Source organism: Sorex araneus, chromosome 1 (assembly GCF_027595985.1).
Source record: "Sorex araneus isolate mSorAra2 chromosome 1, mSorAra2.pri, whole genome shotgun sequence".
NCBI classification, from domain to species: domain Eukaryota; kingdom Metazoa; phylum Chordata; class Mammalia; order Eulipotyphla; family Soricidae; genus Sorex; species Sorex araneus.
This window is the reverse complement of record NC_073302.1, coordinates 407,440,113-407,465,182: the sequence shown is the minus strand read 5'-3', so window position 1 is coordinate 407,465,182 and position 25,070 is coordinate 407,440,113. Positions and strand designations below refer to the sequence as shown.

General features: G+C 41.8%; 1 protein-coding gene across 31 annotated transcripts in view; it reads left to right on the top strand.

The window, feature by feature from the left end:
* Positions 1–25,070, top strand: part of NRCAM (neuronal cell adhesion molecule) — a 314,513-nt gene that overhangs the window by 47,800 nt on the left and 241,643 nt on the right. For 30 of the 31 annotated variants that reach the window (XR_008627059.1, XM_055119103.1, XM_055119066.1 and 27 more), the window contains exon 2: positions 21,451–21,601. The exons of the other annotated variant lie outside the window; for it this stretch is intronic. The gene's annotated coding sequence lies outside the window, so the exon portion shown is untranslated. The remainder of the gene's footprint in view (positions 1–21,450; positions 21,602–25,070) is intronic. 31 annotated transcript variants of the gene reach the window in all.

Sequence of the window (25,070 nt, the reverse complement as noted above, 5' to 3'; positions counted from 1 at the left end):
TGCTGCAGATACAATTTTCACATCTCTTGTTATGTGTATCCTTGCTATATGAAGATAGATATCTTGATCATGCTGGAATAGAGGGACAGACTCATGTGAGATATGGACACCATTATATCATGAAAATGTCATTCTTCTGGGGTGGAGACAACAGAAGGAGTGCGTCTGAAAAGCTTGCAGTGTCTCCCAGAGGAAAAGGCTGCATCAGGGCAGAAATGCAGCCAGAGCAGGCCACTGTGAAAACACTCGCGGATAAGGGAAACCACATAAGGGAAACCATAGGGAAGCCACAAACCCTCTCATCTCCTTTTTATGGGCTGAAATTAGGATGTGGGATAACCACTTAATTAAGAGGCATTTATTAACTCTTTTATTATGCTTCTCATCGCATCAGGTCTAAGTCCCTTTTTGAGTCCCTAAACGTCATTAAGTAATTATTCCTATCTTCTCCTACATACCCAAGATTGCACTAATTGAGAAATATGATTTAAAAATAACCCAGATAGATGGAGCCAGTTTTACTGCAGCTGAAGCTAACTGAAGAAATTGTTAGATGCACAGTCATTGAAAAGCTTCTAGTACTCTCTCTTCTGCGCACATTCCCACCAGAACCTCCCAGCCCCAGCCTGCCTGTAGGAATGGTACCCCATTTCTGTGGGCAGATTCAAAGAGAGGCCAAACCACTCCGGTCCAGGAACTTTCACTCTTCCTGCTGATGATATAGGCCTGGGGAAGGCAGGGGAAAGCTGCCATATTCTTACTTCACCCCATGAGGAAGGATGTAGAGACTGTCTGTTCTACAGGGATAGGAGGACTTGGGGAGGCTTTTCACCCTTCACCTGCCTCTGCTGCTCTGGGCCCCAGGGGAGACAGTCACTCAGGGCTCAACACCCTTTCTCGTGGGCCAGTTGCAGCAGTGGTGCACTTCCCTAACCTGGTGCTCCATCCAAGACCTGCTCTCTGGTTCCCTTCCACAGTCTTTCCCCAGCCCTGGGCTCTTGGTGAGATCAGACCTGACAGCTCTCCTGTTCTCTGTTGTTCTTTTCCTCCTCAGAGTATGAGGACAGTAGTTCCCATTTTAGAGACTTCTGCACAACTGATCACCTGTGATGTCCATCCTGTGCTTATTGTTCCACATGCAGCTGTCTTGCCTCCTCTGTTAGGTGATAAGGATTTGTGGACAGGAATGTTTCTTCTATACTGAACATCTTTCATACCTCTTTCCAAGGCAAGTCTAATATTTTATGCAGCATTTGTGTAAATTAGTAGACTTGTCTTAAGCTGGATTCTCTAGAAAACAGCTAGACATGCAATGGCTTTACATATCCAGAGGTACAAATCCAGGTCAGCAATAGTGAGCAAATAGGGGAAGCAAGACAAATACAAGAGAATGTGTTAGCAGGATGTTGTGGCTCCTCCGGAAGTACAGGAATGGTCCCCTGACTTAGGTTGTCTTGCAGAAATGTCTTTTGTTTGTTTGCTTTATTTATTTGCGTTTTGGATCACACCTGGCATTGCACAGGGGTTACTCCTGGCTCTGCACTCAGGAATTACTCTTGATGGTGCTCAGAGGACTATATGGCATGCTGGGAATCGAACCCAGGTCAGCCACGTGCAAGGCAAACGCCCTACCGGCTGTGCTATCGCTCCAGCCCGCAGAAATGTCTTTTGAAGCACTCCATCTCACAAAAGTGTAAAGGGAGGAAAAGCAAGGAGTTTATTTTTCAGCTCCTTTTTTGTGTCCTTTCTCTCATTGGTTCTGGTGACCCCACGGGACTTTACATTTCTGTCTTCTAGTTGTTTATGCACCTGCTCTGGCTAGCCTGTGTGTGGGGGAGTGGTGGGGAGGACGGACTCAGACTTCCTGCCCCACTGCAAAGTGCTTCATGGAGCCTAGAGGTGGAACAGAAAGCCAGACCTTCCATAGTACCAGTCAAGTGTCCTGGGCACCAGCACTGTTGTAGGGCCTACTGCAGTGCTCCTGACGCATGCCTACCTAGAACTGTCACTCCAGGAAGACTGAACCAGCTGCTAGCAGTAGGGTGTAGGGTAGCAGCAGAGTGCAGGCAGCAAGAGGCAGTAGAGGTGCAGAGGGATTTGGAGGACCATTGGGACATACAAAGAGAGATTTTAAAGCCTTCTGAAGTAATTGCATAAATGCTTAGAAATCAGGGCGTAGAAAAAATAAAAGTGTAAAAAATATAAGAACTAGCTACCAAACAGCCGAGCCACCAAAATCCAGGTAGATTGACCTCTGAGCCTGTACAGAATGGAGGTGCAAGATGCCCCTCTCCTCCAGCTCTGTTTGTCAGAGGACACTCCTGACCTGCACAGTTGTTTAACCGCGTCCAGCTTCATAGCTCCTGAATCATCTCTGCACGACACCTCAGCTGAGTTTCATGGTACTACAGTCCCAAAGAAGTAGAACAAATAGGATGAGAAAGTTTCACAGAAGCCTACCAGGCTCACTGAGCAAAGCCATAACACAGAAGGTTCAACCAGCACCAGCTTGCTCCGTAAATCCTCTCGTTTTCTGACTTAGGTTTGCTAAGTTATTATAACCAATCAGGTATCACCAGTTGACTCGTATGGATCTGTTTTCTGATAATTTCATTTGCCATTTTGTTTGTTTTCTGGGCCATGCCCAGTGATGCTCAGGGGTTACTCCTGGCTCTGCACTCAGGAATTACTCCTGTTAGTATTCAGGGGACCATATGGGATGCTGGGGATTGAGCCCAGGTTGACTGCATTCAAGGCAGGCACCCTACCTGCTATACTATCACTCCAGCCCCATTTGCTATTCTGTTGTAGCAAACAATATGAAGTAAAATTTTTATGTCCCTGCTAAGAGGGCAGACTTGGGAAGTGTGAGGGAAACAGGGGACATTGGTAGAGGGAAGGTCACACCAGTGTTGGGATAGGTTTTGGAACATTGTATGCCTGAAACAACTATCATGAACAGCTTTGTAAATCATAAAGTTATAATAATGATCGATAGTAGTAATAATAATAGGGTGAGATCAGGAAATTAATCAAGAAAGACTTTTTGGAGGAGGTTAGTTTTGAGTGATCTATTGAAGGCTGTAAGACTTAGCAAAAGGAGTTGTAAGCAAAACTCTCATGGAATCTGAAAATCTGAGCAAAATGACAGTATAGATGAAATTTAGCATATTGTTTAAAAAAATACATATGGGGCTTGGAGGTACTATAGTAGTTAGGGTGCAAACCTTGCAAGCATCCAACCTGGCTTCAGTTCTCAGCACCAGATAATCCTTTGAGCATTGCTGGGGGCAATCCTGGAGGCCTTCAGCACCATCAGGTGACCTGGGTATCCCCAACACTGCAGAGTACGAGCAGTATCACATCCACCGGTCCTGTATTAAACTTAAACTGATGGCCTGGTTGGTGGCGACTCACTGGTGGGACACCTGGAATTCCTGAGCACCGATTTGGAGGCCTATCAAAACCAATGTAATGGCCGTCTAGAAAACTGCTGTCTATGTTTTGGTTTACAGTCCATGCTATGGCAAAATCCAAAAGTTCTTTTGTCATTGAAATGGGAAAAATTAAGATCAGTGGTATCTTGTGTTGGTAAAGAGGTAAGAAAACCTAGCCGTTTCTTCCTCATTCTTTTGAAATGCATGTAAATTATTGACTCCCAAATTCCATTTCTGGAATTGGTGTACTCATAAATATATGTGAAAGTTGTTTATTGTAGTTTTGTTTATAATAGTGAGTTGGGTTAATATTTAACTATCAATCAATAATGGAATGGCCAGCAAACAGGGACATGTCACCTTATGTATCTTTTCATAAGATGTAGATGAGTACTACTGTACATGGAAGGATAATTTTATTAGACTTAAAATGCAGTTTATAAGGCAGCATAAACAGTACCAGGCCAATGATATAGGGAAATAACAAAGAGCAACACTGAAAAATATTGTCAGTTTAAGGATCAGGACATGAAGGGATTTTTCCTTTTTCTATTTTTTGCTTCTGTATGTATTCACTTTGCCTAAATTTAGCAGGGGAAAACCCTCAAAAGCACCAATCTGAAAATAAGAACTAAATTAGTTGCTCCTATAAAGGAACAGAGGAATATTTTATATTAATGTTGAAGAGTTAAAAATGGAGATAGAATTGGGAAAGCTGACATTTCACGAAACATTTACGAGGAGAGATTCTATTTATGAGTGGAAGAACAGCAAATGTGAACTGAGCCTTAAAAGACCTTCTGTAAAAGGCTAAAGTAGTAGAAAGTTGGAAAGAGATTAAAAATTAGAATAATTCACCGTGGGATGAAAGATTTGTTTTAAAAATAGTGGTGCCAAAAATGGAATGAAATTTGGTGCTCTAGTGATTTTATGCACAGATTAACAAATTGTACATGAACAGTAGGAAGGATTTTACACAAACTGTTTTGTTGCAGGGGTGACATTGCAAACGAGGATTATTTTCTTTCTTTACTATAGCTTCAGCAGTGATACACAGTGCAGTGAGTGTAGATAAAATTGGTTTCACAGATTTTAGGATCTCTGGTCTCCCTGTCCCTGAAAGGAGCTCAGACACGAAACCCCTCTTCCACACTCCTTGTGGCAGGGGACTCACTCGGGCTTGGGAGCCCACCCCTCCATACTGCCTGTGGCAAGGGACTCGCCCCTTCTTAGCAGACCCCCCCCCTCCACACTCCCTTTGCCAGGGGACTCACCCCTGCTTGGGGTGACCCATTTTCTCCATGGACAGCCCTGCTTTCATGATGTCCTTAGAACTCTATTGAAGTGAAATCTACCTCCAGGGAAAGTTTACCTCCCTGCACATTAGAATGAGCTTTAAATATTGATCAAGGCTCCGTCCCCACCCCAGACCAATTAAGTCCCTGGAGTGGGGCCCAAGCAGCAGCAAGTTTCTGCAAGTGCTCCAGGGAGTTTCATGTGCAGGGAGAGTTGCCAGCTGCATCTGGGAGCCCAGCAAACCTGCAGAACTCATGCTCATGTTCCACTGGCATTTCTTCTCCACGGAAATTATCCTCTGGTTTACGTGGGAAATGACTCGTGATGCTCCAGAGTTATCTATGATGAGTTTCAATTTATATTGAAATGACCGTATTGGGACAGTCTTTATAAGAAATCTGGTGAAATGCAATTTTAGTTACAAGGAAACACCAAAATTTAATCATGGACTATTTAGTATTACATTTGGGCTTTTATCTATCTATCTGTCTGTCTGTCTGTCTGTCTGTCTATCATCTACCTATAATTTATTTTTCTATCATCTTTTTTAGTAGTATTGCCCAGAATTAAATCTAGGGCCTCAGAAATACAAGGACTGCATTCCACTGAACTCTATTCCTCTTCCCCTCCTCTACCAGTAAAATTGTACCTAGACTTAAATGAAGTTTGTTAGCTTGAATTTGAGGTCTATCCACTTGTAGCAGTTGGACTTAAATGCAACATCAGAATACAGATCTAGGAGTTTCTTGAGTCAGAAATATTTTTACTACTTTGTCTCACGGTGATTCACTAATAAAATAAAATTAAAAAAAATACTTTTACTAACTTTTGTATCTGCCTTTTTTTCCCTTCCAGTGTCTCAGTGATCTATTTGTGTGGACTTGGAAACAAACCTAAGGAAGTGATAAACATAAGCCAAAAGTAGGATATTAGCCCTTTATAAAGAAAGATAGGCAGAATATACATTTTCAGCATTTCATGGTGGGACTAGAAATTATGATACGGTGAGTTGTTAGTGTGTAGATTTCTTCCCTTAAGTCTGTGCATATTATTTTCTCTAGCAGGGTAACCAGAGCCTTATCTTCAGTTTCCAAGCGCTATGAGGGTGATCTTTGCCTAGGGACTTTTAAGTTTCTCTCAACACTGAAATCAGGGTTTATCCTGGTTCTCTCCTAGGTGGGTGATCAGACACCTAGAACACTGTGTACGTGTGTGGGCAGCTAAGGCATTGCCCTCCCCATTCAAACTGGGTTCTGGGAGCTCTGCACGGGGGTTACTACAGAGCGCCTGGAAATTGGGGTTGAGGGTAGAGATGGGGCACTGGGGAGGAAATGAGAGGGAGGGAGGGAAGATGGGAAGGAGGGGGAAGGAGAGAAGGGCAGGAGAAGAGAAAGAATGCATCAGAGGTGAGTCTAAGCCTGGAGAGTGACCCAGGCATGGGTCCAGAGTGGGCCCACAGGGAAGCCAGAGGGCAGTGTCAGGGAGACAGCGGTGTCTGGGGAGGACCACACAGGGGCAGCCCTAAGCTTTCCTATGCTTGTCGCTGTTCATCGGTAGAGAGCAGTGAAAGGTATGGAGTGATTATTGGGTGTAAATTGCAAATTGATCTTATATTTTCTGTGCATACAAAATATGAAATATAGATTCATAGGAAATAACTCATTTTATTATTATTATTACCATTTTTTTAAAGTCTCAGTCATGCAATGATTGAACCCTCATCCCTTTCACCAGTGCACATGTTCCACCACCAAGAACCCCAATATACCCCTCTCTCACCCAGCCCACACCTAAGTAGCTAATGATCTTCATTTTATTCCCTATACTTCGAATACATTCAATATTTCAATAGAGAACTCACTGATATTGTTTGGAATTTTCCCCCAACAGTCAGGCCTGCTGAAAAGGCATCATTTAATAATTTCTTTTCATTGCTGAGAATGAAGACTCTATGAGCTCGGTTTTGGATTTCTGATATTTTAGTTCAGTTCACAGTCTAGATGCATGTCTGTAAGAAGCTGCTCTGGGTGCCAAAATGGGTTAGAAGACCTCTTGGATCATAGTCTGTACGAACAGAGGGTCTGTTTCGCAAGCAGCAGCTCCGGATCTTATCTGGGCCGAGGGCATGGAAATAACCCATTTTAATATTGCTTTTTCTTTTCTTTCTTTCTTTCTTTCTTTTTTGTATCTGAAGGGGTGATAGTGGTCAGCAATCAGGTGTAAACTTTCCCATTTTACACTTCTTAATATTTACCATGTAAGACTCCACCCTCACCCTCCTCGGGACTTTCTGTCAGGCATGCATGTGCTCCTTCTTTGCCTAAAGAACAGACTCATTTGGGGCTGGACTCTGCTCCTCTGCATCCGCCTTTCCTCTCCAGGTAGCTGTCACACATCCTGGACTGTCACAGACAGCTCTGAGCACAGCCCACCTTCACTTCCCCACCCAGAGTGCTTTGTTGGTCTTCTTTCATTGCACAGAGCTTTATGATGGCAGGAGGGGACAGGGACCCGTGCGTGAGGCAGCAGTCGTGGTGCCGTCCTTGCCATCATGCACCCACGGAGACCATTTTTTTCTGAATGAGGGCTAGTTCCATTTCTTCTCCTAATCCCTTTCAGAGTGTGTGCAGTCCTGGTGGGTAATGGCACCCTGTGCTCCCTGGCCCCTTTCCAGTTGGGTAGAGTTCCAGCCTGTGCTCAAAGCCAACACTAATTACGTTCAAAGTTTCTTATTAATAACAAGGCAAAAACATATGTGAGCTAATATTGAATATTAATTGTCCCTAATAAGAGGGCTTGGATTTTATTATGGATGAGAAGCTGTCATAATATCTATAGATGGAGCACTGGCATGGAGCCTTGAATGTCAGGAGGGGCTGATGGTCTCCTTGGCAGGAAGCTTCCAATTTTCTGGTACTACTTTCCCACATTCTTGCTAAAAAGCCTTTGCCCAGTTCAGTGGCTTGGCAAATAAAACAAAACTTGGATTTAAGTCACTCTCACAGACAATCCATGATTGCTTTGTGGGGCCCTACACCAGGTTCCTTATTTTAGCTTTAATTAATTGGAGGTGGTATGGGGGGTGGGGACACACCCAGCCCTGCTGGAGCTTACTTCTGCCTCTGTGCTCATCTTTTGTGGAGCCCTACATCAGTGCTTGTGTGGACCATGTGTGGTGCCAGGGACTGGCCCAGGGTTAGACACAAGCTAGGTAAGCACCTTAACCCCTGTACTTTCTCTCTGGCCCAGCCAGGTTTGTTTTTGCATTTAAATTTTCCTGGATAACTCAGTGTTTTGGTCTCTTCCTTCTGGCTTGTGCTCTGCCTAGAATATTATCTAGTATCCTCTGGGCCCTTAAAGTTTGACAAATGGGGGGCCGGAGCAATAGCACAGCGGGGAGGGTGTTTGCCTTGCACATGGCCGACCTGGGTTCGATCCCCGACATCCCATATGGTCCCCCAAGCACCGCCAGGAGTAATTCCTGAGTGCAAAAGCCAGGAGTAACCCCTGAGCATCGCTGGGTGTGACCCAAAAAAGCAAAAAAAAAAGTTTGACAAATGAATAATTATTGATTATTAAGGCAAGCCTCTCCTTTCTTTGCTGGGTAACACTAGTTTTTATTTTTGAAGCACATTTGCTGGGCCTAAAGTAGTAGCACAGTGATCAAAAGTGCTTACCTTGCAAGGGTACAGTCATGAATTCAAATCCCCGGCATCCCCACAGGCACTGGGCACCATCCTGTCAGCTCTGCTCTCTGGAATCCCTTGCCAGGTGTGTGTAAAGCACTGCAGGAGGCAGTGTGGCCCAGAGTGAACATCGCAACTTAAAAGGATGAGCCAGCAGCCCAGCTAGACCACAACCCTTGCTGAGTGCCAGTGTGTGTAACGCAGTGACCCTAGGCTGTATAATGCCCATGCCCATAAATTGTATCCTTCCACTGAGTAGGGCTCTTGGGGCACTTATAGCGAGTACCCTGACTGAAGGAGTGACACTGTGAGAAAAACAAACATAAATCATTATTGTCTATACATAAAAATTACAAAATCACTCTTAAAAATATATTCTCTTGGTGTTGGATGCCTGTTCACCCATTGCTTACTGTAGAACAAACGTTTAAAATGACACTTTGGTAGTTTTGGGGTTATGTATCTGTCTTTGAAACCATCACCACAATCAGATACATAACGTGCTTTTGAGGATCCTGAGTTCCAGCAGAGCTGGGAATTGCTATAGTGGAGACTTAACATCATGAGTAGGTCACAGCATAGACCTTGTAACTGTTCTTCACATCTAATATGTAATAAAAGCAGCACCAATGATAATCATTATGTATTTATAATTTCATAACCTGGTCCGACATTTCTTATGAAACATTCTGTGTCCTTTTTATTATTATTATTATTATTATTTCGGCTTTTGGGGTCACACCCAGCTGTGCACAGGGGTTACTCCTGGCTCTGCACTCAGGAATTACTCCTGGCAGTGCTGGGGGACCATATGGGATGCTGGGAATCGAACCTGGGTCGGCCGCGTGCAAGGCAAACGCCCTACCCGCTGTGCTATCGCTCCAGCCCCATTTTTATTTTTTGAAGCACAATTGAAGACACATTTTTAAGACTGGGATAAATCAGTGTTTCCCATAAGCTTTCTGTTCCAAGAACTCTCTGGACCATCATGTGGAATAGTGTGGAATTTAGGACGATATATTAATCTTTCTTGCTGTGATATGTTGTCTGGAAAATTCAAGCTTTTCCCAGTAATAGGGGTTAAGATTTAGCCAGTGCTTTTGCTCGTATGAACTCCAGCAGATGACTCACCACCAAACTGAAGATGCACACAACAATGAACAAGAGCAGCACTGTGGAGGGGAATGGCAAGGTGGGCAGGTGAGTGCTGACTCTGCCCTGAGGAAGCTGCCAGCTAAGGTCCCCTGAGTGTGACCAATCATGGGTACTGAGGAGAGAGACAGAACATAAGAACTGTGTAATGCTCCACGTACCCACTCTGTAAAAATTTATTGGCTGCTTTGCCAATAAATAAGTACAAGAATATCTTTAGAAAATAGCACTGTGGCACTGTCATCCCGTTGTTCATCGATTTGCTTGAGCAGATACCAGTAACGTCTCCATTGTGAGACTTGTTACTGTTTTTGGCATATCGAATACATCATGGGGAGCTTGCCAGGCTCTGCCGTGCAGGTGGGATACTTCTCGGTAGCTTGCTGGACTCTCTGAGAGGGACGGAAAAATCAAACCCAGGTTGGCTGCGTGCAAGGCAAATGCCCTATCAGCTGTGCTATCACTCCAGTCCATCTTTAGAATAGGAAATAAAAAATCTTCCAAATAAAATAGCACTAGTGATCAGTATTAGGAAATTGACTAAATGACCATTTTTTTCTTTACATGTTAGAATATGATACAGACACTAAAACTGATTTATAGAATATTTAATGACCCAGAGAAATGCATTTATGTGAGAACATCAGGTTACTAAATCAGTGTATTGTGCATGGTACTATTTTTATTTTGAAAAACCTGTATGCACACGCATTTACAAGAAAAATAAAAATATATTTAGAGGGCATACACCAAAGCATCACCAATTTTTACTTACAATGATGAAAGCAAACATCTGCTTTTAATTTATTTATTTTCTGTACTTCACTGGACTGGAGTAATAGCACAGTGGCTTGGGTGTTTGCCTTGCACGTGGCCGACCTGGGTTCAATTCCTCCGTCCCTCTCAGAGAGCCTGAGAGTATCTGGCCCGCATCGCAGAGCCTGGCAAGCCACCCATGGCGTATTCAATATGCCTAAAACAGTAACAAGTCTCACAATGGAGACATTACTGGTGGCTGCTCGAGCAAATCAATGAACAACGGGGCAACAGTGCTACAGTACTTCACATACTTTGAAAAATAAGAACAATTCTTTCATCAGTAAAAATGTTTTTAAAAGTTATCTGCAAAAATTACCCAAAACAAAGCCATCTCTAAAACAATTCATTCAATAAAGAAAAAAATAAATAAGAGGAAAAGGTTTAAAAATCATTAGCATTCTAGCTTCAAACTAGTATGCATGATTCAGTAGGCTCTAAATGTTTCTTGAATGATCTGAATAACTGACTGGAGCTAAGCGAAATAAACAACCCCCTGCTCAAGTTGGAACTAGTTCAGTTGCTTTTCAGAGTCATCAAAGCAAATTTATTTTGTTTATTAAACTCAAGTTTGAAGTTGTAAGGCATTTGTGTGACTATGGAAGAGTGTTGGCATTTGGTTTCATTTAACTGACTCCAACTGTTTTTTAGTAAAAAGACTAGGCCGTATGCAGAAAAGTACGTTTCTGTGTATGGGTGGCTGCACTCCTTTCTGAACGTTAATTTCAGATTCACTTCACTTGGGCTATACTCTATCCCTGGAGGAAGTGAGGAAATGAATCCACACACCCCTCGAATCCAAGTAGATGAAGTGGCTTGCGTAGGAGGCCACATCACTCCCTCTGTCCCTGTGTGTGCCTGTTCTCAGCCTGCTGTTCTGGCTTTGGCCAACATACTGCTTGTTTCTCTGTCTCTTCATATTATCCGTCTTTTCAGTCTCAAAAAGGCCCTTTCATCTCCTCTGGCCTAAAATCACTTTTCTTCTCTGTCATCCCCCCAGAGTTATTATATCTCTCTTTTTCCTGCCAATGTCTCAATGAGGTTGTCAGTTTTTACTTCTCGACCGCAGCCAGAGTACCTTCTTCTTCCTCTGGATTTCACAAGGGCTTGATCGGCATCTCCCAGTATTCTTGTCAGTCATGCTTGCACCAGGCAGGCATATTCCTGCCTGAAACACATTTCTGCTTCTGTCTCTGAACTCCTAGGAACATGACAGGGCCTTCAGGGCACTGGTTTCTGAGACTATAATGCATCCTTCAATGCAGGAAGAGAGAAAAAGACTGGAAGCTTTTCCCTTGGGACTTAGTGTCATTATTGTTGTTAATTGTTAATATTTTGCTTTGCATATCCCTCACATCTGGGCCTAACTGCTTATTTCAACATTAAATTTTATATTACCTGTGTTTCGCTTACCCATTTCACATTTTCGTTTGAGAGGAGACAGGAGTCCCGTCATGACATGGGTACATTCTGGGTTCAAGGCTCACCTCTGACACAGACAAACTAAATGACTCTGTAGTGTGTTACTCAACTTTTCTGTACCACAACATAACCAGGTAGAAAGTCAGTATAGCCATAACCACTTTATGTGATTGAAAAGAATAATGTTTGGGCAGTACTGCTCCCCAGGGGTCATCTGGCCATTCACTGAATGCTGAGCACCCTTCTCCCCACCCCTTTCTCCCTGGCTCACATTTTTATGCCTGAAATAGGTTCCGAATAAGGAAAGTACACTGTGGTGGGAGCAGCCTGCTTGCTCAGCAGCAAGCGAGCTTGTGGAATAAAGACTTTGATCCCAGCAGTGTGCCCAGTGACACCTTCTGAGACCCCCGGGCAGTCCCTGTACAATCACCAACGACAAAATAAATTTTTTTTCAAAAAGGCCACAAGAGCCAAGGGTTTGTCCTCGCTGTTTTGCTCAAGTGATGACATCTCTCTGAAGAATTTGAAATAACAACAAATGCACGTACTTGAGTATTGAGCAAATGTGCAAATATGAGTATTAAAGCAGCAGATGGCATTTGAACACTGGGAACTCTCTTTGCTGTCCAGGCACTTGCACATCCCTAGCCATGGTGAGGGAAAGGGGGGAAGTGTCACATTTCCTTCTTTCCTCAGAATCACCATCTTTTTCTCATCTCTGATGCCAGTGTCTTCTCACAGGATTTATAAGAGAAGAAAAGTCTCACTGTTCTGGCATGCTAGAAAACGTTCCAACACTTTCTTAGCATTCTTCCTAGCAACAGAGCCAGTGACTTCCTCCACATTTCTTCCGGGTAGCACTGCTCCTGTGGCGTTTGTCACTTTTTGTCATCTACCAGCCATACAAACGTGTACCATTTGTCTACGTTCTGTGCCTCAGTTTTCTTATCTGTTAGATGGGGGTCAGTAAAATCTTCCCACCTCATAACGTTGTTAGAAATATGGTGTCAAAAGTACCCAGTGCAGTGTAATAGCTCAATGATGTTGCTGTCATCATTTCATTGAGAAACGCAACGGAGGTACCTGTGGGTTGATAGAAGTAATGTGGACAAGGAATCACAAAGCTGACATCTGGAATCCATTAGTATCATTAGTAGCTATGAAGAATCACTGATATGTCCCCAATCTGTACTGAACATTTTAAAATCTAACATGGTTAGGAAAACCATGTTACAGATATCTCTTAGTGTGAATATGCTTATGTGTAAAACAAGCCACAGAATGCCCTAAAACACAAGATAGTGTTTATTATTGTCTTTGATCTTTGAGACAGAGATGCTGCCCAGTCTTGTCATCTTTGCATTTCCTGTGGCTGGCTCCCTGGTGGTTTTTTGCCCCTCCTGGGCCTACCATAGGAGTTGGTTTGTTTGTTTGTTTGTTTTGGCTTTTTGGGTCACACCTGGTGTGATACTCAGGGGCTTACTCCTGGCTCAGCACTCAGGAATTACTCCTGGTGGTGCTCAGGGGACCATATGCGGTGCCAGGGATCCAACCTGGGTTCGGCTGCACTCAAAGCAAATTCCCCACCTGCTGTACTATCGCTCCTGCCCTACCACAGAATTGTTGAATGAGCAGTTTAACAGCTCATCAGAGCTGAGAAAAGGAACATGTTATAAGGGTTCTCTTGTGGGTCAGGGAGGTAGGTTAAGTGATTGAGCACTGCTGGGACTGATCTCTATAGAAAGATAACAATAAAAATCCAAGAAGGGCTCTTCATGTTTAGTGGAGATGGTGTGAAATAGTCTAGTATTTACTTTGTGGACCGGCCTGTTAGGCCTTCTCTCTGGAGATTTCCAGTCATGCTTTATGCCAAGTTGACTGTGGGAGAATCTTGGGGATGGCAAGGATGGGTTGGATGATCTGAGTAGTTACAAGGAGAAATTGGTAGCCTGGCAGTAGTGATAGAGCCAAAAGGGCAAACAAAAGCCAAAACAAAAAGACAACCTGAAAAACCAAAATCCTTAAGAAAGGCAGGCATTTCATGTGGGGCTTTTACTTGAAGAAATCTTTTCGTGTTAAACTTTTTACTACCAGGCCAGATCCCACAAGACCCACTGAAAGCTAAATTAAACAAAATGGTCAAGATCCTTAGAGAACAATTCCACTTTGGTAGGGATATACCATATGACCTAAAATGACAGATTTCACTAATTTCCATGATTGCCTCAGGGAAGGACGAAGCTTACTTGGCTATGTTTTTGCAATATGTTTCTCAAACATAACTTTTTGGTCTACTGCACAGGTAATTACTCTCGCTACAAAGTTCATGTTGCCAATTATCTCTACTATGGCCTAATTTTCTCTAATGATTCTGAAACCTATTCCGGGTTTTATAGCCTATGCGTACCGAGTAAATGTTATAACCTTTATCTGGAAAATGAATTGCTTGGACTTGTCTGTTTAGGGAACTTGTTATATTTTCAGGATGATTTAGGAGAATTAGTAATTCATAATATTAATCATCTTGGTACTAACATAAATTCATTTTTATCTACTAATAATTTGTTTTTTTCAGTACTTCATGTACCACTCTTTGCTCTGTAAAGTAGTGTCCAATTCAGTAATTAAAAAAAATCAATAGCATCATTAAATACTATTTAGTGGGCTGAAGAGATGTGAGTTCAAGCCTTCTCACCTTATATAGTCCCTGGAGAACCGTCAAGAATGATCCCCGTGTTTAGAGTCGGGGTGAGCCCTGAGCACTGCTGGGTATGACCCCAAAACAGCAACACAAGTAAAGGCTACTTTAGATTCACTATTTTCACCTCCTCCTGAAAATTTTTCTGCAAGAGAATACATTTTTGGACTGCCTGAGCAGAGGTACCTCACTCTTCTATCAGATGAGATAGACACTGACAGTATGGGAAATTATCTGTGTGATCCTGGATTAGAGAGGACTAATACACAAATAGAAACTTTTAAAAAAATGACCACCAACTTTTGTGCATGGTGTCAGGTCGAGTTCTAAGCCCATTTTTTTGCATGTGATTGTCCAGTTGTGCCAGCACCATTTGTTAAAGAGACTTTCCTTGCTCCACTTCACATCTCTTGCTCCTTTATCAAAGATTAGATGATCATACATTTGAGGTTGTGTGTGGGGATATTCCACCCTGTTCCATTGGTCTGCAGCTCTGCCTTTGTTCCAGTACCATATTTACACAATACCCATCAGATAAGGGGTTGATATCAAGGGTATATAAAGCACTGGTTGAACTCTACAAGAAGAAAACATCCAACCCCATCAAAAAATGGGGCGAAGAAATGAACAGAAACTTTACCAAGGAAGAGATACGAATGGCCAAAAGGCACATGAAAAAGTGCTCTACATCACTAGTCGTCAGAGAGATGCAGATCAAAACAACCATGAGATACCACCTCACACCACAGAGACTAGCACACATCCAAAAGAACAAAAGCAACCGCTGTTGGAGAGGATGTGGGGAGAAAGGGACCCTTCTACACTGCTGGTGGGAATGCCGGCTAGTCCAGCCCTTTTGGAAAACAGTATGGACGATTCTCAAAAAACTAGAGGTTGAGCTCCCATTTGACCCAGCAATACCACTGCTGGGAATATATCCCAGAAAAGCCAAAAAGTATAGTCGAAGTGACATATGCACTTATATGTTCACCGCAGCACTGTTTACAATAGCCAGAATCTGGAAAAAACCCGAGTGCCCTAGAACAGATGACTGGTTGAAGAAACTCTGGTACATCTATACAATGAAATACTATGCAGCTGTTAGAAAAAATGAGGTCATGACGTTTGCATATAAGTGGATCAACATGGAAAGTATCATGCTAAGTGAAATGAGTCAGAAAGAGAGAGACAGACATAGAAAGATTGCACTCATCTGTGGAATATAGAATAATAGACTATAAGACTAACGCCCAAGAATAGTAGAAATAAGTACCAGGAGAATGTTTCCATGGCTTGGAGGCTGGTCTCTCATTCTGGGTAACTCAGGGAAGGGACCACCAAGTAAAATGTGGTTGGAGGTCATGTGGGGGAAGGGTGAGGCGGGCGGAATACAGACTAGAGACTGAATACAATGGCCACTCAACACCTCTATTGCAAACCACAACACCTAATCAGAGAGAGAGAACAAAAGGGAATTCCCTGCCATAGTGGCAGGGTGGGGTTGGGGGAGACGGGTCTGGGGAGGGGGGGAGGGATGTTGGGTTTACGGGTGGTGGAGAATGGGCACTGGTGAAGGGATGGGTTATTGAACTTTGTATGGGGGAAGCATGAGCACAAAGATGTATGGATCTGTAACTGTACCCTCACGATGACTCTCTAATTAAAAATAAACTAATAAAAAAAAAAAAAAAGAAAATGACCACCAAATCACAAATGTAAAATTCTAGGGGAGGCATACCCACAAACTGCCTCAGGTGCTATTTTAGCTCTTTCACTGGCCATGATCCAGAGACTCAGAAATAAATCTCAAAGATATCCACAAGAATTTCTCCCAGTCCCGAACAAGGCTGAGTTGTCCCGGTGCCCCAAATGGGGGCAGGTGAGCCCCACACATACTCAAACAGAGCCTTGGCAACCAAAAACCTCCACACTCCACAATTGCTGCTATGCTCCCAGCTGGACCCCACTGCATGGATGAGCCTCATCCAGAAATTAATTTGTTGAAGTACTCGGATATGCAGATTTTGTGACTGAAATCTCCAGCTTTCAAGAGGTATGGGATGACTACCTCCCCCCATCTATCTGTACTTCCAGAAGCCTGGCAATCATGCACAAATCCTAAAACTGACAGGACAGTAAGTTAAGAATTTAACTGCAACTATATTACCCTGTTAGAAATTTTGGACACCCTGAAGTGTGTGGCTGTGATTTCAGCTGTGCAACATCTCAAACTCTGTAACACTGAAAAACCAGGAGTAGCACACCAGATTGGATGGGATGTAATGTAGGAGACAACTAATCTCCATTTAAAAAATATAAACACAGAAGGTTTAACCTGTAACAGCATCTTAATAATCTTTTATACAAGGGCTTAAGGGCTCCCTGGTGAGATACAACAATCTTCACAAACTTTCTTCTAAGGAAACATTTTTACTCATCATTTCAGCAAATTATTTATAACAAGAAATGTAAAATTATTGAGGACCTTCTATGGGAGCAGGCTCAAGGGTGGTTGGGAAAAATGGAAGGAATGGTGGTGGGAAGGTACAATGGTGGTGGAATATTGAATGTCTATAACTAAACTAATGACTTAATAAAGTTATTTTAAAAAATAAAATAGAATCCAGTTGTAAAAATAAATAAGTAAATAAATATATCAAATAGCATAAATATCAATGGTAAATGTCTTACTTGTAAGTGACATGAAAATGAAGAACATAAAATATATTGGAAGGGCAGGATTTGGAAGTCAAAACTTTTTGGCACTTTAAAATAATGAACCCCGTTCCAAAAAAGAGACATATTAATGAAGTGAAAACTAAAGCACTCACTTGGTTATAACAAAAAGTAGCAACAATAGGGGAGATAATGGCAACCTATAATAAAGCAGTAGCAGAATGATTTAGTATAGTTTTAACACATCGGTCTTGGACATTTGTGACTATAGAAAATGGGATCACAGGACACCCTCAGTAGGAGAGACATACAACTATTCCCCTATCTAAATCTAGAAAGTGGGGTTATTGGGTCCTGGATTCTCCGTTTTACAATCTTTCTTAATCTTTCTTACATCTGTGTAATCCATGAGTTCTCCTTCAACTTTTGAGATGTAAAACAAGATCTAAAGGAAACTGGTTTGATGTCATCTCCTCTCTAGGTCTCTTTGCACAAGCTCACCCCAGGGGTCATGGACCAGCTCTGGGATGCCTTTGAGCCAAGCATTCACCTCATATTCTGTCAGTCGCCATCTCTGCTAAAGCAGACACATAGACATGCATTTCTTGATAGAAAACTGGGGAAGTAGACACTGGACTGTGAATCTGGGCTAGAACTGTGACCAGTGAGCAAAAGCTATGGGGAGGAGTGTTCATTCCATTAAGAGCTCCTCATACTGGAACAGGTTAGATGCAAATAGATGGTGAGATATATTGAATTTTCAGACCCTATCCAAGTCTCAAAATTGTGCTTTTTATTTTTATGATTATTCTTTATTTCTAGAATCATCTAATGGAAAATAATATTTTCTAATTATTATTAAAATTATTGCCTTGAAGGTAATTCTGCCACATTATAATTATGCTTTGCCTAAGGTGTCAAAAACATTATTTTTTTGTATTAGCCTCTTAAGTAAAATATATATCATATGTGGGCTATTTGTAAATTAGATTTTATTATAGTCAATTGCAGTGCTATTTAAGGAAAGTAATTTAGCTAATATAATTGTAATGTAGTTGTAACTGCAATAATGATACTTCTCTAAGTTGATGAGTGTAAGAATGCTTAGTAATTTTTTTCAAAATAAATAGTAAATGATATTCCAGAAACTTCAGATATGTTTTTAAACTTTTATTTGTTTATTTGCATTTTTGGGCCAAACTTGGAGATGCTCAGAGGTCACTCCAAGCTCTACACTTAGGAATCACCTCCAGTGGTGCTCAGGGGACTATGGGATATGGGGAATCGAACTCAGGTCGATTGTGCTGTGTTCAGGGCAACCTGCTGTACTATCTCTCTGGCCCCAGGCCTTTAAGCTTTTAAGTCATGATTAACTTTGCCATTTATTATTTAAATTTTTAATTTTTTTTTGCTTTTTGTGTCACACCCAGCAGTGCACAGGGGTTACCCCTGGCTCTGCAGTCATGAATTACTCCTGGAGGTGCTGGGGGACCATATGGGATGCTGGGAATCGAACCCGGGTTAGCCACGTGCAAAGCAAATGCTCTACCTTCTGTGCTATCGCTCCAGCCCCGCCATTTAGAGTAAATTTAAGTGATGATTTTTCCAACATATGCCTGAACTGCTATAAAAAACAATTTAATGAAATCTCACCAGTTAAACAGTGTGTGTGTGTGTGTGTGTGTGTGTGTGTAATATGTGTGTGTGTATGTGTGTGTGAGGAAGAAAGACATACACACACATCACATACACAGAGAGAGAAAGAAAGAGAGAGAGGGGTGAAGAGAGGATAATAAGAATTATATCACCAAACACTAACATCAATCTTTCCCTAAAAAACAAACATTAAACCAGTACCTGTATTGTAAACTATAATGTCCCAAAGGGCGGGGGGGGGGCGCGGTGTGGGGAGAATGAGAGAGACAGACAGACAGACAGACAGACAGAGAGAAAGAGATAGAGAGATCCAGAGAGACAGAGACAGAGAGATGGAGAAAGGAGGAAGATGCCTGCCGTAGAGACAGGCTGGGCGGAGGGCAGTAGGAGGGAAACTAGGGACATTGGTGGTGGGAAACATACACTGGTGGAGGGATGGGTGTTGGAACACTGTATGACTGAAACCCCGTCATGATCAGCTTTGTAACTCTGTATCTAAAGTTTTTAAAAAAATATATATTTTAAAAAAATAAGACCCTCTTAGCATTGGGCCAAGGATATAGCTTGCATTGGCTTTGTGTGAGGATCTGGTTTCCATCCCCAGATCTTAAAAAAAAAAAAAAGTGACTTGAAAAAAGTGGTAATGCCAGGAAGACTCAGATGCCTCTTTCCACTTTCCATGTGGGAATGTATTGTGAGGAAACAAAACAAAACAGAAGAAGACAAAAATCCAGATTCTGGGCGGAGTTGCCTTGCCTCCAGCCGCTTGTGAGCTGTTCCCTGGAGGCACTGCATGGCTGGGAGAGACTGTGGCTTTGTTCAGAGTTCACTGCCACCATTTTGACGAGACGAAGCTCTCTTGGCTCCAGTTTTCTCATTTATAAATTAGGGATAATAATAGTACTTAGGTCAGAGAGTTCTTATGACATTAAAGCACTTCTCAGCCCAGTGTCTAGCTCATCCAAAATGCTCAATAAATTAGCTACGAGGATTATTTTTGTCTCTATTATTCTTTAAGGGGTGGGAGCCTTGATATTAGGCTTTCTGTCCCCAGAGAGCCACTGGCTTCAGTCCCTAGACCGAATCATGTCTCCCTAGTTTCTATCATACTCAGCCCTGCTCGAAATAGACTCGTGTCTTGCCCTTGCCCCTCCCTGGACTCTCTTCTTCCCAGAAGACTTGATTCATCTTGTGACTCCTCTGCTTGCTAGCACCCAGCACTGTGCTTTTCTCAACCTTGGTCCTTGCCTCCTACAAATTGGCAAGCGATTTAATGGGATCCCATTGGTTCCATTTAATTAATTTAAATTGCATTTGGATTTAAACACACTTGATGACAAGTGACAAGTGATACAAGTGATTTACCTGGTACAAAATGTGTAGAGAGGGGGCCAGAGTGATAGTACAGCAGGTAGGGCACCTGCCTTGCACACAGCAGACCTGGGTTAAATCCCTGGCATCCCATATAGTACCCTGAAGCACCACCAGGAGTGATTCCTGAGTGCAGAGCCAGGAGTAACCCCAGAGCATTGCCAGGTGTGACCCGAAAAGCCAAAAATAAATAATTAAATTAATAATTAAATAAACAAAAACTTTCCTCTTTAAAAAAAGAATGTGTAGAGAAGGTCGACTAGAAGTGCTTCTCGTCTGACTTCCAGAGAAGATAGACTACAAGAGAGTCTCATCTGACGTCTTTTGGGGAGACGTACCAAAGCTTGGACTCCATCCCATTTGAGATTCTGATTTACTAGGTCAGAGAGGTATTTAATCTGCATGGTGCCAACTATACTATTTAAAAAAAAAACACTCTCCTTGTGGTACTAATGTGCAGGCAGGCTTGAGGTTTTGCAAGGCCAAGGTCAGATTTTTTAGTGGTGTTGGTCCTGCTTTTTTTACTAAAGAGTGATTCAAAATTGTGGCTCCAAAGAGGTTCTCTTAACCATCCATTGTGTAATTTTCACCTTTCTCATCAAAGTGCTGTATTAAATAAACAGCTACTCATATATTTCATTCATTTGGCTTATTTTCTTTCTGTGTAGCTCTATCTTAACCTTATTTTCTTTCTGTGATCTCTTCAGCAGCTTTTTTATTCCCGTCTGCTGTCTTATCGCACTGCTTTCAAAGCCACCTCTAACGTGTAATTGCATTGCTGTGTTCCTCTCTGACATCGTCAACCTTGATCAAATACTTAGTTTTTCATTGTTTGCTCTTGCCGGTCTGTTTTTCCCAGCTGCGGGCTGTGTGTGGCTGTGACTGTGAACTAGAGTGTATTCCCATGAAGTTTTAGAGTAGAATGAGATCTCGGGCCTTTTGTTCCTTTTGATTTTTGTACTCTGGTGTTTCCTGCTATTTAGGGGGTTATTCAGATCCCAGAATGTAATTGGAATTAGGTTACCCTTTTTTCATTTCTTCTTGCCACTGAATTACTGAAAGTTACTTAGATGTTGATATCTTTAACTACAAGTAATGCTTGGTTAAAATTAATTATGGAATTTACTGTGTATCAAGTTCCGCAGGTCAGCTTTAGAAGGATAGTGGAATGAAACCTCAGCTTAATGAAATTGACTAAACCAAAATAATTGACATTGTTCTGTGTCTTCCTCATTTTCAGGAATTGCTATTCTTCCTCGGCACCCACTACCTCTGTTTACTGAAGACTGACTAAAATTGCTCTCAGCTGTTGGCATCATCCCCAGGAAAGGACTGTTTCAAAACATTAGGAAACAATTGAGGGGACTCTTGGCCCAGCAGATGTTCTGAAGGTGAGAGTGAGTCCATTCGTCCATTCTTTCACTTACTTTAGAAGGCTCTGTGAGCTGTCTGTTTTTTTTTTAATGTTGGTTGCTTGAAAAGGGGTGCATAAGGAAAGGAACAGGACATTGAAAATGCTCTGTGAGCAATTGGGAACTTTCCTTTTTTTTTCAGGAGAATTTTTTTTGTGTGCTTCTGAAGGCAATCAGTCAAGTCCTTGTATTCAATAGAAGTTTATTTGATGGTGAAATCTGATTATTGAAAAACATGCACACACACACACAAACACCAATCACATTTCTCTCTTCAGAGAAATGCTTATTTATGTATTTGGTGTTTTTATCAGGCTTCACATCTGCTTTACCTGCTTCCTAGGGTTATTTGAAGATTAAGCAATATACTTATGTGCAGGTTTGGCTGGTGTGGTGGTTGGGACCCCTAGACCAGATAGGTCGCCATGAAAGCAAGTGCTTCTCCTTGGTCCTCCTCCTCAACTCCCTGCCACCTTGTTCCCAAGGAGATCATGATTCATGAACATCTGCATGTGCTCCTGCCCACCCACCATGGACATGCCGGTCCTGCTAACCCCACATACAGTTGTCTGACTGCACTGAGGCCCGCTTGATCTGTGCAATGAGGGCACTGGTCCTTACTGTGTGTGTCTTGGGGAAGCTGTGGTTTTCAGGCTGGGGCCAGGTTATGCTCTTCAGGAAAAAGGAAGTCAGTCCTGACTCTGGCCTGAGTTTCCCAGGTTTGTTGTTTTTCTTGTAGAAAAGAATTTCATGATAAGAAAATGAAGCAAACTATTTTGATCTCAGAAATAGGAGAGTTTAGTTAAAAAAAAAAAAAGAAATTTCATACCCCAGATCAGGCAACCCCAGAAATGAAATACCCAATAAGTAAAGGGGAAAAGTCGCATAATCATGACAAGAGTGGACCTAATTTGTGCTGCAAAGCTGATTTTATAGGTCTTTTTCCCAAGATGCCTTGGTCAGCGGCTTTTTAAGAATCCTTGGCTATGGCTTTGAAGTTAGTCTGTCTCCATCCAGACTTACCAGGCCTCTGTTCCTGGGAATCACCTCCAAAGGGAATACAGCCTTGGGGTTTGGGCTGGCATCCTAATGAGGGGGCCTGGAAGCAGGAGGCAGGACCTCCTTATCAGATCACATCTTGGTTTTATGACTTCTTTAAAAATAGTTTGTTGCCTCTGGGCCCCCTACCTGACTACCTACTTCAAAAGCATTCTGTAAATCATGTAAATCCTTTGGACAAGTAAACAATTGCTATTTATTCTTTATATTTTGAGTCACTTTCAGTTTGATATGGTAATCTTTACTCGGATTTCCTGCAGCACCATGATTAAGTCCTTACCTTCAAGGAGTATCTGCCAGGCCAAATGTCAGAGATATAAGTAGACAGAACCCACTGCAATATGATGAATGTGGCCGGAGAATAGAGGATTGTGTATGTAAATGCAGAATTCTTATAGGAGGAGACTCCTGAAATGTCCTTTACATGATGAATAGGGGTTTATCTAGAGAATGTGCAGGTAATAGCAATGGGGATGGGATGTGAAAGTCACATGGGGATGTAATAAATTGGTCAGTTTGTTAAGTCATAGGCTGTGTGTGTGTATGTGTGTGTGTGTGTGTGTGTGTGTGTGTGTGTGTGTGTGTGTGTAAGGGATTTTTAACTGGGTGTAGTTGATATTTTAGGTGTGTATAGAGAATGAGCTGGAGGTAATGGTTTGCAGTGGTGTGAAGAAGAGACGGGTGGCCTAAGATTTGGATGAAGTAGTAAGGAATAGAGAAAGAAATTTAAAAGCATTAGATTATGTTTAGTATGGTGTTTGTTTGGGCATGGGAAGTGAGGTAATGTATCATTCAGAATTCTTGTAATTTTACTCAAGTGATTGAAAATATGATGAGACAGTAAAGGAGATTTTCAGACTGATTCATGAGGAAGTCCTTGACATATGTTGGTATGGGACATCTTGGTAAAAATGAATGACACTGGAAGTCTATATAAGTTAGGGGAGAATTTTGTGGAGAAATGATTTTGCGTGATATAGCAAATATTAAAATTTTTTAATGGAGAGATAGGTGTTTGATCATTGTATGACTGAAACTCAATCATGAAAGCTTTGTAACTAATTCATGCTAATTCAATAAAAAATTTTGTTATAAATGTGATATAAATCATATAAATGTGATTTTGGAGCGAAATGATAGTACAGCAAGTAGTGTGTTTGCGTTGCAAACAGCTGACCCAGTTGCAATCCCTAGCACCCCATCTGATCTCTTGAGTCCCACTAGGAGTGATCCCTGAGCACTGAATCAGGAGTCAGCTCTGAGCACAGCTAGCTGTGGCCTATACAAAAACAAAAACAAAACAAAAAGACATAAATATGATTTTATAGTCAAACCTTCTATGATATTACTTTATGTACATGAACTGAGCATATATTCATTTTCTATCTATTTTGACTTGGCACACTTTTTCATTTGTATCTTAGTTATTGGTCTTATTTTCTTGATGTAATAAGATTTTTCCTCTGGACAGATGTGGTGATTCTTTCTTTTAAGCTTGACGAAAGAAAAATTTATCAGCATTTATTTTTATTTATTTATTTTTGCTTTTTGGGTCACACCCAGTGATGCTCAGGGGGTTACTCCTGGCTTTGCACTCAGGAATTACTCCTGGCAGTGCTTGGGGGACCATATGGGATGCCGGGGATCAAACCCGGGTTGGCTGCGTGCAAGGCAAACGCCCTACCCGCTGTGCTATCGCTCCAGCCCCAAATTTATCAGCACTTAAAATCAATGCACACCCTAAAATTTAGAAGAGTTTCAAAGTGTGTGCTATTCTGCATTTGAACTCACAGTAGTCACAGGAATTATTTTTTAAAGGTAATTTTCCTTCCAACATATACTTTTTTTTCTTCTTCTTCTTCTTCTTTTTTTTTTTTAATAAATCCTAGTTTCTGTTAAATTCATCACTTGCATTTTTGTGCCTGGATTTGAGCATTGCTTATGGGAGACTGAGCAGGATCTTTCATTCTGCTGTGGGTAGTGCTGTGGCCCCTCCCTTTGGGTCTTCCCTGCATCAACCCAGAACTTGATTAGGGGCTGTTGTAACAGAGGCTGCACTGTTTGGGAATCCAGTTTACCAGCGTTAGACTTTTGAAATACATTACTCAGAGCTTTCTTTGAGGGAATGTCATGGGTAAAAATTTTAAATTCAAATAATACTTTACAATAGTACTATTTGGAGCAAAATTTCGTGTGATTACTATTGCCTTAATTAATATAATAATTTTTTCCTTTTAAAACCTGCTGGGAAATTGTAAGATGTTTCCGTTTTAATCTTTATAGTCCACTTTACTACTATGTTTCCAAAAATATTCAAAATCAATTCATCTATAGCACAAAGCACACTTTTATGCACAAAGTAATTAAGTTGAAATGAAATCAGCAACTA